Source organism: Coloeus monedula (genome assembly GCF_965178545.1).
Source record: "Coloeus monedula genome assembly, chromosome: 3".
Lineage (NCBI taxonomy): Eukaryota > Metazoa > Chordata > Aves > Passeriformes > Corvidae > Coloeus > Coloeus monedula.
In genome coordinates, this window is record NC_138783.1 from 55,832,267 (window position 1) to 55,847,781 (window position 15,515).

Sequence of the window (15,515 nt, forward strand, 5' to 3'; positions counted from 1 at the left end):
GCAGCACTGCCATCCCCACATGGCTTCCAGAGTGGGCCACTGCTTGGCCAATACCACTGTGGGGAGAGGAAGAGATGGTATCTCTCTTTCCAACAATGCTGTAGCCAAAGCAGGTCACAGCTGAAGGTCTTGCCTTTTCCTAGCCTGGCTTCTGTTTGCTGTTCTGCCATCCTTCAGATCAGGCTAGCTAGAGTGAAGAGACTGGGAATTCTAAATTCTTCAGCAGACCACCTAAAGTGATAACCTTCCCTTTAAGCGAGAAAGTGTTCTGTTTAATTATCAGAGCTCTGTAGCTTGACCAGCTGCTTCTGCAGACAGAAGATTTATTCATCTTAAGTGATAAAAGAGACTTGCTTTTCAAACCAAAAGAGGATTTTTAAAATTTTATTTAAGACAAAGCCTAAACTATTAAGCCGTTCCAGTGTGGGTGTAAAATATAGTACCAGATCTAGTACAATATTTCACAAATAAATCTGAGAAGCTGAGACATGGGACTCCTTGCAATTTCAGAGCAGTTTTTGAAAGCAATTTCTCAAGGCTCTTCTGTGGCAGGGAGTACATGTACTCAGAAAAGCAGCATGATGAGTGAACAAAGGAGTTGAACAAAAGCTAGGGTAGCCAAATATACAGACTTCTGCAATGAAAACACATCCAGTAACCTATAAAACATACTGATAGGGCTGAAATCAGCAGGTGCAACAAATATAGATAACAACCTACCACAGGCCAGGCACCCCATGGGCATAATCTGCCGTGTAAGTCTGCCCAAGCATAGTTTTTTGGGTTTTTTTTTCCCCCCCCAGAAGTCAACAATAATTCAACATTTCTTGAGGTTCTGGGAAATAAACAAGCTGTCAGAATTACACTTGGGGGCAGTCCTACTTTGTTTTGCTCATTTATTTTTATGTGTAGGACAGGGTAAGCACCTGCAAACATTGTCCTGCCCAGAGCAGGAAGGTGGATAGTTGCTGGTTCGGCAGCTTGGCTGCTGAATTGCTTCACACAAAGGAGCTGCCCTTGCTCCTGTGCTCAAGCAGGCACGCAGTTAACCCTTATGCAAATGCCTGTCCATATACCATGGAGCCTCCAGCTGGACTCTGTGCAAAATAAGATTCCTTGCAGTGTCTGAAACCCTGCCCAAGCACACACAGCTGGAACAAGGGATGGTGGCACCACTACGGCTAATGAATGCAGGCTATCAAATAATCAAGGAGCTTCTGACCTCAAACACATTTGGGAAATCCTACCACTGTGCTTTGGGAAATTATATTCACTTTTTGCCCTGGATGCTTATGGGTGTGGCAGTGTCAAAGACTTAAAATGGGAAGGGTCAAGTTTGCTTAACCCTTGAATACTTGTTTGTTGGAGACTGTTTCTGGCAGGAAAATCTGGATTGCATATTTAAAGGAAGAAAACCAGAAATGTGGCTAAAATCCTATGAGCAATAGGGCAGCTTTAGAAATATGTAAAAACTGCTCCAAAACAGAACAAAACAAAGCAATCATTATTTTTGCACTCCAGTCTGTTCCTAGTGGGTTGTTTACAAAGCCCAGTAGGTTTCTTGATGCTTCTCTGGCTGTAACCTGCTGGGATATTCCTGTGACCCCCTTCAGCACCACAGAGCTAAACCCAAAACCAAATGGCATATAAGGCTTCCTTATGCTAACTGCGTCAGTGAGTATTTTTTAGAATATCTGTCATCCTGGAGGAACAGGCAGGATTCATGAAGATGAGGTGGTTTGCACAATTTATCCAAATATTGTAGATCCAACTTCATTCCATGCACACTCCTGGGCTTCTCCTCCAGAGGCTTAATATAAACAAAATTGCCCAATCAAAATTTATAAAGAAATGGCATTTATTATGCGACCGAAATATCGGTTTCAAAAGCCACGATCGAGAAAAGCAGCACCGAGCCCGGGGTCGGAGCTGGGTGAACACGCATAGATCTGATCTCTATCACACCAGACCTCCCAAGTTCACGACTGCTGCTTTGGCTGGTCCCTTCTTATACAGTTTTTGGGTAGAGTCCGAATTAATTCTATTCTTCTCGTATTCATGAAGTTTTCTTGTCCCGGAGTTGGGCTGCACAAAGCCTTTCCGGGGTCTGATGACTTGTCCATCCTGGGTGATGAGTGGGCCATTTCTGCTGATGGATGGGCCATCTCTGGTTCCTGGAACAGTTATTCTTAGTTCCTGGAATGTCCGATTCCTTATCAGATGCGATGTAGATATCAGAGTGTGGTGATCAAGTCGTCATGGTGCAAATGTCCCGGTGATAAGATCCAACCCCACCTAGGTGGAATCCTCACTTATTGTGAAAGAAATACTTTTAGTGTTGTGAAATTTTTCTCTCAGCTAGGCTGGTGCAGGGATTTAGAAACTCGGTCTCTGTAGGGTCTAATTCCATTCCAGTTTTATATATAATAGCACGAATTACATACTTTATTTATAACAGGCTTGTTTCTGTAATAGCACAATACTCCCCTTCCAGTGCTATAAACTAAAAGAGGAATTCTTAAATAGAGATTTCCCTTAGGGTTCAGAGTCCTCTAGCTCCCCTGAGGGGAGTTTTATCAAACTCATTAAAGCTCATACCTCTGGCAATCTTCTTTGTAACAGTGCCACATCAAGTTATGCCAAGCATATGCTGGAAGACTTTTCTATCTTAACATCTGTTCACTCTGCTCCATCTTACCATGCCACATTATCCTATATCAAGCCCTAGTCTCAGTACAGAAGAATTTCCCAGATCATTAACTGTCTTTCAAGTTAAAAATCCAGCTTTCCCATGTTCTTTGCTGCATCAGGAGGATTCCTTTCTCACCCTTCACACCCAGCAGGTGATTAAGTCAGCTGACAGTGACACATGAGCACTTCTTTTTCCCCCCACCATCCCATAGCTGTCACTAATGCATCACTTCCTGCTGCCTGCTTCGCCCCTTCAGTTCAGCCTTCCAATGTAATCGTTGCTCATCCTTCTTCAGCTGCCCTGCTCAAAAACACCTATTTTCCACTGATCCCCAGTCCTCCAAAGCATTTGTCTTCCTTTATCCCCCTCACCTGTCACACAATCTCCTCCCATGCCTTACTTTTCCCAAACCTTTTTAACAGAGATGGGGCTAATGATGAAATGAAACAGCTGAGAAATGGGAAGGGCAAAAGCTTGTCATTCACCTCCTCTTTTTTTTTTCTTCCCTTCTTTTTAAGGGAAAAAATCCAAACACAATTTAAAGGACTGAATATGGCTGAAATTACTCTGGAGGGGACAATCTGTTCCAGTTCAGAAGGTGGTGGGATGAGAGTCCAAGCAAAAGCAAATTGTCTATCTCCTATTGTAAAATGGAAGAAGGACAGTACTAATTGTCTCCCATTCTGTATGCAAGGGTTTGGCAAACCTGTCCTGGCTGCTGTATTACCATCAAAGCTGAAATGCAGACATATGCCCAGTGAGAAACTGTAAAAGCAGAGCAGCAAAAAGGATGCGGGGGCTGCAGGAGGAAAGATTTTAAAGTGTAACTATGAATACAACCGGGCTTAAATGCATCTGCAAAAGAAAAGGGACAGCGATTTTCTTATCAATATTTGAAGGGCCTGCACACCAAGGGGAGTTACCTCCTCCAGAAGAAAGGATGCAATTAGGAACAGTGGATGAACTCACAAGGTGAATTTAAACTGCCCATTGTGAGGGGGAGAAAACAAAACCTTTTTACAAAGAAAGATATTTTAGGAAACAGGCATCCCATTGCCTGGAGTGTGGAGAACTGATCCAACAGAAGCACATTGCTTGCCTCAGTCCTACACTGCCAGGGGCACACAGTAGCTGACCTAACGGGGTTTTTACATCTCTTCACTCCATGTTCTGGATTAAATGACCACAAACTCAGAATTTGTATGTATTTATTAAAACCGTTTACGACTGTGCTCCCAAGACAGAGAGAGCTGGGGTTGTTCAGCCTGGAGAGGAGACCTTCTACCACATTTCAGTACCTAAAGGGGGCTACAGGAGAGCTGGAGAGGGACTTTTTACAATGATATGTAGCAATAGGACAAAGGCTTGGAACTGAAAGAGGGTAGGTTTGGGTTAGATGTTAGGAAGAAATTCTTTCCTGTGAGTGTTATGAGGCACTGGCACAGGTTGCCCAGGGAAACTGTGGATGCCCCATCCCTGGCAGTGCTCAAGGCCAGGCTGGATGAGGCTTTGAGCAACCTGGTTTAACAGAAGGTGTCCCTGCCCATGATTGTCAGTACATGATCTTAAAGGCCCCTTCCAACCTAAACCATTCTATGGTTCTATGGCTGATTCTCTGCTCCGTGTCCCAGAGCCTGGCATCACTTCACTTTCCTCTGTTGCCAGCACAAGTGCTGCTTCAATTATTAACGAAGGAGTGGGTTTTTTAAAGCTTTTCTTATCCCAATATATTAAATCTGTCTTGGAGTTGTACTACTGTGTAATTAAATTTAATGCATTTGAGTTGGAGGCACAAATAAGATGGATGCTGTAGTAACAGTGTAATGATGGGATTTTTCTCCAGCTGATGACACACACCAGAGCATTTCCAATTTTCAAATTTTTACTCTAATGGTTCATTCCTGTTCTTTAGCAGGGGGGAATGTGTGAGACAGAGACACAGGGTGCAAGCACTGAGCTGCTTGTTTTGTTCAGTGTATGTGAACCCAGATCAATAGCTCACACCAGAAGCTGGGTGGGGGGACACTCAGAAAGCAGATTTTAGGTGGTAATTTGCTATTTGGTTTGGACAGAGTTTACAGATCTCCCTTGCCAGCACACACGGATGTTACGGGAACTTGGAAAAACATATCTAAACATCTAAAGAGCAGCAGTAGCATGGGGAAATTAGGAGTCCTGTCCCAGACAGCTGCAGGCAGGAAGATCACCATTCTTCAGCTTCATGTTTGCGTTTTTCTGGAGCTCAGGAAATTTCCAGTCTGGACAGTAAGGTGGGTAGCACTGACTTACTTATTTTGGAGAACCACCTACAAGTCCCAGTAAATAATGTGCCCCCAAGCCAGGAAGAGTGCAGCCCATAAAATAGGATCTGGATGACATCTTTTTAGATTCACTGAGATAGTTCATGCATTTTGACTCAGGAACATCTGCCCCACATTTTCCAGATTATATTTTTGGGAGCTCAGTTTTCCCACACTTCACATAAATGAAAAATCAGTGAATTCACAGTGAGGAGAAAGAAGTTCTTGCTCTTACAGAGTCTTCCTTTATTTGTCTTGGATCAGGCCATTTTCTTTGTTCACGTATCACCAGCACAGGATAAGTCAAGCCGGATGCACCAGTTCAGCAGCCTGATATTTAAGCACATATTTACAGGAAAAAGGTATTCCCTGAGCAGCTTTTGACTCAGGACTCAGACTCTGCCAGGCTGGCAGGGCCCAGGGGTTTCAGCCATTATACAGGGCCACAATACAAGGCTCGTCTCCTGTCAGCCATTTGGGTGGATGCCCGATTTATTTTCAGAGGCAAATTTCTGGCTTGAATCTTGCATTTTAATGCCATGTATTAAATTAAACACTACACAGAGAGCATCAAGGAAGCAATTCAGCTCTCTTGTGATGTACTGATTCCACTTACCATGTGCCAGGTATGTCTCATTTCCTTGAAATTTTCAAACACCACCGAACATTTTGATTTCTGTTCCCCTCTTGGTGGGCTTCTTGGGCACAAGGTATAAAGCACAAATGGCAGAAGTATCCTCCTTACAGCAGAAGTGCCTCTTCAAAGTCAACGTGTTTTAGGCACTTCTGTCATTTTCACTCCTAAAATGCCCTTCACACAACTCCTGACTTCAGTAAACAGTGTGTTGCTAAGAAGTGAGTTGTGCTCATAATAACTCTATGAGGCAACCAGGAAAGGAGATGCATTTTTCCCACCGTCTTTTCTCCCTTGGATTGTGCAATCCCTAAATGCCCTATAAATAAAACCAGACACGTATAAACATGCAGGCTCCAACCTCTGCCAAGCAGTCCGTGATGAGACTTCCAGCGGCACCCACAGCCGGCCTCTGCAACCCCAAGATCACAAATCCGTGCTCTGAATTTGCTCCTCATTATAACCTGTGCAACTAATCATGACTTCTTGCCCACACACAGTTTCTACTGAAAGCTCACCTGTCCATTCCAAGCCTTCCTTTACAAAGACAGGTTCTTCAGTTTTCTCTCAGACTGTCATGGGATTTCCATTGTTCCAGGTATTAAAAGTCAGTCTCAGTCAGGAGAGTACAATGGCACATTGCCTCAGGAAATGGCAATAAGAAGATCACTAAGGACCAGATTCTAGACCTGGCAAAGATAAGCAGTTTTCCTCCTGGAAACATGCTGGAGTGAAAACAGGAGATTTTCCATTTACATTGATTTACCAGTGGTTTGAAGCGACACTATACTCCCTTGCCAAGCCCTCCTTTTCTTAGCACAAACAGGGACATGGGTCTAAGTTACTTGGAGCACTTTTTCTTCTACAGCATGCCTGACAAATACATGGAAACAAAACAGTCTAAGAAATACTGAAGAATAAATGGGCATTTAAATTAGTACTTGATAGTGTATGAAAGCCAAGAACACATTAAAATTTTAAAGAGAGCCCTACAGGACCATGAAGACTTTTTTGGAGGGTTTTTTTTTGCAAGTTTTTGCTTTTGAAGTAACAAACGTCAGACCATGGATGTGGGAAAGAGTCATTCCTGGGCTTATGAGGGAGATTTTGTCAAAGACTTATCTGACTCTGCATGCCTGATACCTGACTCATGAATCCGCACATCAGACCATGAGAGATCTTCCTTCCCTCCCCTTTCTTTCCTTCATTCATCAAACACCAAATCCTTCTCTATCATCCTAGACACCCTTCACTTCATGTTCTTTGCAGCAGTCCTTGCTCCTGGTATCTCTTCACCTTATCAAACTGGATGTCCACTTTCACATCTGCATTTTGAAGTGCCTTCCTTTTCGCCCCTGACTCTCTTGCCATGTGAGAGCTGTGGCACAGGTCCCAGTTAGTCACTGCCTGCATGTCCCAGCAACTGCTGTCCAGGCTTTCCAGGATGCCTCCCACCCTTCCTGTGGGCAGCCCAAGGGTGGTCATGAGTCCTCCCTGCCCTTGCAGCCATAGAACTGACAATCTTGAAGAAGCCTTTCCTTGATGGTATCTCACAAGGGACAGCTGTCAGGGCGCCACAATGTTCTAGCAGCCATCCTCATGAGGAAAATGTATGCTTTGGAAAGTACTCTGATCCACATTAATCCTAGTGCTGTGTCTAGACACACATATCTTCTTTGCTCTGGGTCATGCCAGCACATCTCTCAGGACTTTCTCACAGATGACCAGGGCAGAGCAGCAGCTAACTGGGATTTATTGGTGTGCATTAACTCAGAGATCGTGCATGTACTACAGAAGGCTGCAGTGCCCTATAATGTATTAACAGACACTATAAAAACTTGTGGCTGGAAGAAAGGGGATAACTTTCACCATTCAGCACTTTCATACTCTTAATGGTAATGACTGTTCCCTCATTCCTGCCTCTCATCAGGAGCTCTCAAGGAAGCATCATTAAGAAGGCATATTCCAGTACAAGAAAGACATCAGGCTCAGTTCATTTAAAAGACATATTTCAATAAAGCTAATTTAACATTCAGATCAGAGATGCCCTCAGGGATTCTTGTGCCTGTCCTCCATGGCTCTAACACACAGCTGTAGCCCATGTTTGCACAATATGGGTGTGTAAGATCTGGACACGTCCAGTGAGTGTGGATTTTCCTAAAAAACTCTTAATATAAGTCAGCCTTTTACTGCACTCCACAATACAGTGGTGTTCTGACATATGTTAGAATGATATAAATTACATTACATAAAGCAATCAGTTTTTCACTTGCAGTCCAATTTACAGTACTTGCTTTCCTGGTGGAAATTGATAGTAAACTTGATACTTGGATCCTCAGTGGACTCAAAAATGAGTTGGAAGAAAATTAAATTCAAAATGTTTACAGAGATATCAAACCTCACCGGAAAAATATTTTATATTTTAGCAGTATTCCACTTGTTTCTTTAAGTGATTCAGTGCTTTAAGTAAATATTTTTGATTGCCTTAATTGTTCTAAAGAAAAACATTTGGATTCCAGTGATGTTTAGGAGCTAGAATACAGATAAAACAGTGTCTATTAAACTAGGTAAATAATAACAGCTCCTTTTACCAATCAAGTTGTTGGGTTTTGTGACCTCTCTAGGACCTTCACAGCAATATTTTGCAGGCTCTGAAGAGAGTACCTGTTCACATGTTGTGTCTAAAAAAGAAGGTGGGAATTAGCTGCATCACTAAGCAAAAAGGACACTACCTTTCCTCCAGGACATTTTAATTATAGGAAAATCATTCTGCGAGAAACACGGTATTTAAAATACTGGAAGTTACAGCAAAATATCAGCACATTCTCTTGAGTCAACTAGTTCAGACAGCACAGTGTCTAGATGTAAAAGACAATTTACATATCTGGAGGCAACATAATTCTTATACTGTATTTTGTACATCTGTCTTGGCTTCCACTGTTTTAAGAACCAGACACTACTATGAAGAGACAATCAATAGCAGGACATGTGAATTGCCACCTTACCCGAAATGAGTAGAGGGTGGGATCCAGCTCAGCAGCCCAATGAATGACAGGCCCTAATTCCACTGCCACAGAATCAGTGGAAGCAATCACCTTTCCATGGAGGGAACTGTTTCTCTATGCACCTGCAATTTAGGTGCACATCTCTCTTACACAGGCAAACTGGATCCCAGCACGTAATGCCAACCAACACTCCTGGCAAGCCATAGTCACAATATCATGATTGATATTTAAGGGTTCCATCACCCATTGTGTCTGTGTTACTTGTTTGCACCTCCTTGCCAGCCCACATTGCCCAAACAACCTCGATTTAATGCTGGACTATTATGCATAAAGACAACGACTTTGCTTATCTCACACAAAATTAGACCTACTGGGGACTGTCCTTTACAGAACTCTTGCTTACACCCATTAAAGCTTTTTTAATGGGGTAAATATAACTAAACAAACCTGATAGCAAAAATCTTAAGTTTGCCAATGAGGAATAATTGCATATTTCTAGAAAGCACATATTCAATAATAGCCATTCATGCACTGCATAATGTTTTCAACTTGGATGGTTATAAATTACATACTGTAACGTAATAACTCTGAAAAATATGCTATCAGGGAATAACAGAGGAAAAACATAAAAGCAGTCACCTGCCAGATGTAATAGAGAGTTGTAACAAATATCAGCTATATTAATTTGTATATTTATATATTTTTTTTTAATAAGCTACACTCCAGGGCTGGAGCTGTTTGATTCTGACAAATGTATAGAAAGCAAACATTTCTTAATCATCACTTTTGTGGTGCTCACTTATTTCACAGCTCTGTGCTACTGTCTGCCATACACTGGTGAACCCATGAGCCTCTGGGATGTATAAATATATATGAGTTAATCCCTGCCTCCACGAATGCTGCAAATCCAGAAGAGATGACCCACATCTTTGGATTCAAAATTGATTTATTTTCTATTAAATGCTTCCCCATCCATCAATGTCGAAGTGTAAATATAGGAAGGTCCTTATGGATTCATTTTATTCTTGTGTTTCTGCTTATATACTACTAGAGAAATAAGAGTAAAAAAGTAGCCCAGAGAAATATGGCCAAATCATTGTCTGGAACACAAAAAAAATTTGAAATTTCTTTTGTCTTCCTTTTGTTTTTCCTTTTCTTTGTACTAATAATCAGTGTGATGGAAGTTTTCTGAGTAGGGGAAAGGAAGAAAGGGTGAAGTGCCCCCACCATCTTCTGCATTGTCTATCACCCAATAAAAGGCTTTTAAGCTGTAAGATTCCCCAGAGATGATGCTGTCTTGGCAGAAAGTTCCCACAAAGTCACCTTTGCAGTATGGTGTATGGTTTTGGTCACCCCATTAAGAAGATGCTATTTCACTGGGTAACAGGAGGTGAGACAGGCTTTGCATGATGACCAGTGTTAATTGTGGGCAGCAAGTGCATCTTTAAGCAGTAGCTGAAGCAAATCAAGCGGAAAATGCTCACTACTGCTTACAGTTTAAACTGAGGGGGAAAAAAATAGTGGAAGAGAATCAGGTATTAATGCACGGAATATAGAGCTTTATATCATGGGCTTTGCAGTGATGTGTGTCAGGATGCAATGAAACTTTACCTGCGGAAAAACTGGCCAAATTGTAACTCAGGTGACCAGAACACAACATAATATTGTCTCAGAGCAAGCCAACCTATCAGCTTACTCCTAGCAGATCTGAAATGAAAATATTCAAAGCCAAAGAAGTTTTAATAAATCAAAAGTCTGCAGATGCCTCTGGTGGTATGAAAGGTCATTGTTAGGTACATAAATAGTTAAAGTTTACAGCTGAGAGCAAGACATGGAGAAGAACCTTTCCCTTCAGGTTTCACTAAAACAAAGCATAGATTTTTAGAGAGGCTTCTTTAAATAAGGATGCAGAGTTCCTCCTTAAAGCATCAGAGGCCATTCATTGTTACAGCACAAAAGCTTAGGGACACTCCCCAACAGTTCAGCCTCTGGTGGGAAATTAAGTTTCCACAAAATCAACTTGCTATTCAAGGAAAGAATCAATTTTGCCCAAAGCATTCAGGTTTCCTTTGGGAAAATCAAAACAAAATATTTTCTTCACTACATGGGCTTGACCCAAACCAAATGTTTCAGTTTATTTTTCAGCTGAACAAGAATATTTTATTACAACTCAGTTCAGCTTGAAACCACCTCTGGGTGTGCTGTCATGGTGGATACAAATTGCCCAGGAGAATCTGGGAATAAGACAATTTGCATCCCAGCCGGTTAGCTGGCTCATATGAAAATATTATTAATTCAACAATATTAAAATACCATATTTAGAACAACAAGACTGAAGCAAAATATTTGGACACTTCCAAACAGAAGTCCTTTGTAACTTTTCCTCCCATTAAAAAATGTTGATATGGAGAACTAAATGTTTAAACAGTTAAAATCGCACATGAGAAAAATCATGAATTCTGACTCTAATTTCCAGCCAACTAATCAGTGCATCAGTTTATGCCACAGTAATTCCATTGAGCTCCACTGGAATGACACAACCTAAAGGGGTTGAAGTTATAGTGTTACCTATCTGACCTCAGTACATGCGTTTAGGCAAATAAAAGATGTGTCTTAAGGTGCTGTGGGTTCTTTCTCACATATAACTTCCCCTTGGCACTGTAAGTATGCAGAGGAACTTGTAGATCCTGAAATAATAACATGGTTAGAAAGGATAACACCCTATAAATCCTCAGGAATATGGCACATCTTTCCAAAATTCATGGATGAATGAGACAATCAGGTTTTTAAAATTAAGATATTAATTCAGCTTCACCTGGGATCGAACAGAGATTGAAACTAGCATTAGTGTGTGGGATAGACATGAAAATGTAGAGAGCTTCAGTTACATATATATAGGTATATTTTCTTGCAACTTAGGAATTACAGTTAAACTGAGTTTTTCCAGCTTTCCCTTCAGCCTCAACTTCGAGTATTCAGTTGTCATTCGAAAGCAATCCAAAGTAAAGCAATACAGACAGCCAGTTTCACAGCAAAGACCCTACAACACCACACCAGTTACTCACCTCAGGTTTACAGTGATCAGGACACAGGGCTCTGGTGCTACAACACCCAGCTTGCTCAGGATCATCACCTGTGAACAGCAAGGTTGAGGGATACTGCTCCAGCACGGTTTTCAGAAGGCTCATGTCGAGCTGTTCTCACCTCACTGCAATGGCATGGGTCTAGAAGGCCAAGAGGTCTGGAATGAGCTCAACTGCATCAAAAAGAGAGCAGGGATTTTTAGTTATTAGTTCTGGTTTGTAATTGCTAGCCTCTGATTCACGTCCAACAGCCCTGATGAATGCAAACAGAGACACCAAACTGTAGTAGTCTTGACCACAACACAAATTATTCACATTCCACTTGCCTTACTTTTAGATATCAAAGTGATTGATTAACATCTGCAGTTACTAATACATTTACTGATTACAAAATGCATTCAGAGCACCAGACAGCAATGGCACACTGAGAAATCGGGGATTTTTACACCTGAAACAATCCTGAGAGCACCAAATTTGAATTATGTAAACTAGGTTCTTAACATCTCTTCTTTCAGATAAAAACTGTTGAAAAGCAGCATTTCTAGGAAGTGTTTATGAGCACCATGCCAAGCATAAAAACCCTTCCCAACTTCCCAAGAGAACAGAATAATGTCCTACAAAAAAATTCCAAGCAGAGCTAAGGAACAGGAGAGGGGCTGTCATGAATTTGATATGTTGGTGCCTTCCAGAAATTAAAAACCAATATATAATCTGTTCCCATCCCAGCTGTGTTTCTAGAGGCTGTTTTCTGTCTACCACAGACCACGTTATTGCCACTTTAAGCTAAGATTTCACTTAATTTACATAGGCTGGGACAGACCACAGCTGTCTGCTTTCAGCCTGGGATTGCAGCTCTGCTGCTACTGACTTGCAAGCTCATTTGTTTAAAATGGAAGATCAGGGGACCTACAGTTTTCCAGAGCTTCCCACCTTTAGGAAAAGCAATGGTCAAGGCTGGTTTAGACATGACTGATTGCCTAGGAGTTGTTCCACACTGAAGTCTCAAGGTAGAGCTCATGCTTGGTTTTGCAAAGGGATGAGAGCCCTGGTACCCTCCTTTTGCTGGGCTCTGCAAATGAAGATTGACACTATTTTTGCTTGATACTTGCAATGATACTATGTGGAAGGAAAACAATTTTCAGGTTTTTGGGAGGAGGTGGGACAAGTGACTTTTGCAGTCAAAATAAAATAAAAATCCTGAGATAAATAATAATAAACTCATCATTAGTTGCACATCCAACACACTTTGCTGGAAGGTAAAAGATCATGGATTTATTTCTGATATATCAACCTACACAAAAGTGGTTTCTGATTTATCCATGCTTCATGTGCAAACCCTAAAAAACTTTTCATACACCTGTGCGTCAACTTTACATATGCCAAATTGCTTTCTGGGAGGACAGTTTATTTCTCAGAAGGCACTCAGATCTTGGGGTAGACACTCATGTGTCTACAGCTACACTGGAGTAAACAGTGTAGTCCTTATATGAAGAGCTTATGACTGTAGCTGCAAAGGTCTTAGGCAAGGCGACATTCAGCTGGCTTGCAATTCACTTTTATGTTCCTGATGTCCAGAGTAGAGCTGCAGTTTTAAATGAGTCATGGTACACCCCCAACCATAGTGTTTGTCAAAGTCCAACACAGCCAAGTTTGGAAGAAATTAACTTCTGTAGCTGGTATGCAAATATGACTGTAAGTCAATTATCTTACTTCATAAATAGTGAACAGCCAGCATTCACTGATCTCTCCTGCAGGGCAGTGGACTCTTTGCCAGGGTCTTCACTTTGAGTAGTAGCTCTCAAGGTTACTCCTCAAAGTTGAGAAATTCCTTGACTCAACAGATTCTCAGTAAGTGTTTATTATAATTCTAAACTCTGATAGCTAAGTGACACAAAGGATTGATTGTGCACATATAATCCTTGAGACATAAACCGTTGACTAAGTCTGGGACTAAGTTTGGAAATAGGCACACGTACACTCCCTTCTGAGAAGAAGCTTAGAACACAAGGAGGTCTTTTCTGAACTTCATGACTCAACTGGAGAGTCTCTTTCCCTGCCTGTTTTGTCTGACCTTGTCCTCTATGCCATAAATAATCAAGTGCACCTTGTCATCGGATCTTATTAAACCTGTCACATTTACCATCAAACTTTCCAAAACCACTGGGTTATATCAATAAATATATTGCTACTTCTTTCTTAGGAGTGACATCCATGACACACCCTTGACTACTACATTATAGCTGTCGGAGCCCAGAGCCAGCCTTCCAAGAGAACAACAGGACACCTGGGTTCCTCACAAAGGTTGTATGTAGCCCTAGCCAAGGGGTCTTGTGCCCTGTTTTGCACAGTAGCTGCATTCAGCAGGAATGGAGCCCACCCCCCACATCAGATATGCACTCTCATGTTCATGGGGATGGCTCCCAAACCCTCTGGAGCATGGATGCCAAATTCACTTGGTGAACACAGTAACGAATTTGGTTATTGTATGAAAGGGCAGGGGAAAGAGCCTCTTCTGGCTCCTCGATGAGACTGCCAGGGCTGAAACATTTCTTGCTAAACTCAGCATTATCACCTTTTTTTCGTCATCAGTTGTCTGATGCTCTTCTGGCCTCACCTATGGGATTGCAAAACTTTAGTTCTAGGATGACATACTTCCAAGTCCGGCATGGGCATGAGTGGGAGCTACTGCCTTGTCTGCCCGGTCTTGCTGGGTTCATCTGGGAGAAAAACTGGCTCCAAAGAACTTTACTGTGAAAGACTTTCTGTAACTATGCCCCACTGATTTGAATGGGCTTCAGTGTGTGCTCTGAGACTCACTTTGGTAAGGTTTTTGTCCATGAAGAGATCAGCACACGTCAGCTGAGCTGTAGTAACGCTCCATGTGTTTGAAGCTCCCTGGGATTTGCAGCAGGGTTAACAGTGCTGCACACAGAGCTGAGCTATGGGAGCAGCCTGCAGCTCTCAAGGGCCTGCCAGGACGACATGGCGACACTGGCACCTCTCTGAGCTCTTACTGTAAACTGCCTGAGCCTGCCTGTATAAAGCCATTGCCCTCTGCATGGGGGAAATCTGCAATATATTTCAGGATGCTCAGGGGAGCAGCAGACCCACTCAGCTGAAATTTTGACAGCTGTAAGTCTCAGAAAATCTGGGAGCAGGTTTTGTGTTAGGTGGCAAGTTGAAGAGTTGGCTATTTCTTCATGCGTGTCCTGGCAGCAGAAGTGTAAGGCAGAAGCAGTGTCAGGCTGTTTAGTTTCCCCTTTGCTGTGTACACACTTTGCTTTACTGAACTGCTTCATGTGGGACACCTGCTTGGGACAGGCTGCTGGAGTTAGCTGATACATTCAGCCCCTGACAAATGAGTATGACATCAGAGTGACTTCAATTTTTTATAAATATCTATTGCCAATTTGATTCACGTGTCAGCACAGACCTGGAGTTAAAACTGAACGGGACTGAATATTACGCCTGCCTTTTAAGGCTGGTGGAATTTCCCCTCTATACAGAAAAAACTTCTCACTTACGTATTTCACTAATATCTACCATCACAAGCCTTAGATTTTGTCTCTCTCAAGCCTGCGTCCTTTAAATCCCTGTAATTGCGTGCAGCTGTTTGTGAGCCGTCCGCTGCAAATTGAAAGCGTGCATTGAAAAAGCCCCCAGGCAGAGAACCTCTGAAATACGCGCTGAAAAAGCTGCTGGTTTATCAAAAAGACCCTCTCTGCTCTGCCCTCTCCTGCCCTCCTCTGCTGTCGCTACCTTGCAGTTTATGACATCCAGATAGTGGGAGGTCTGACGATC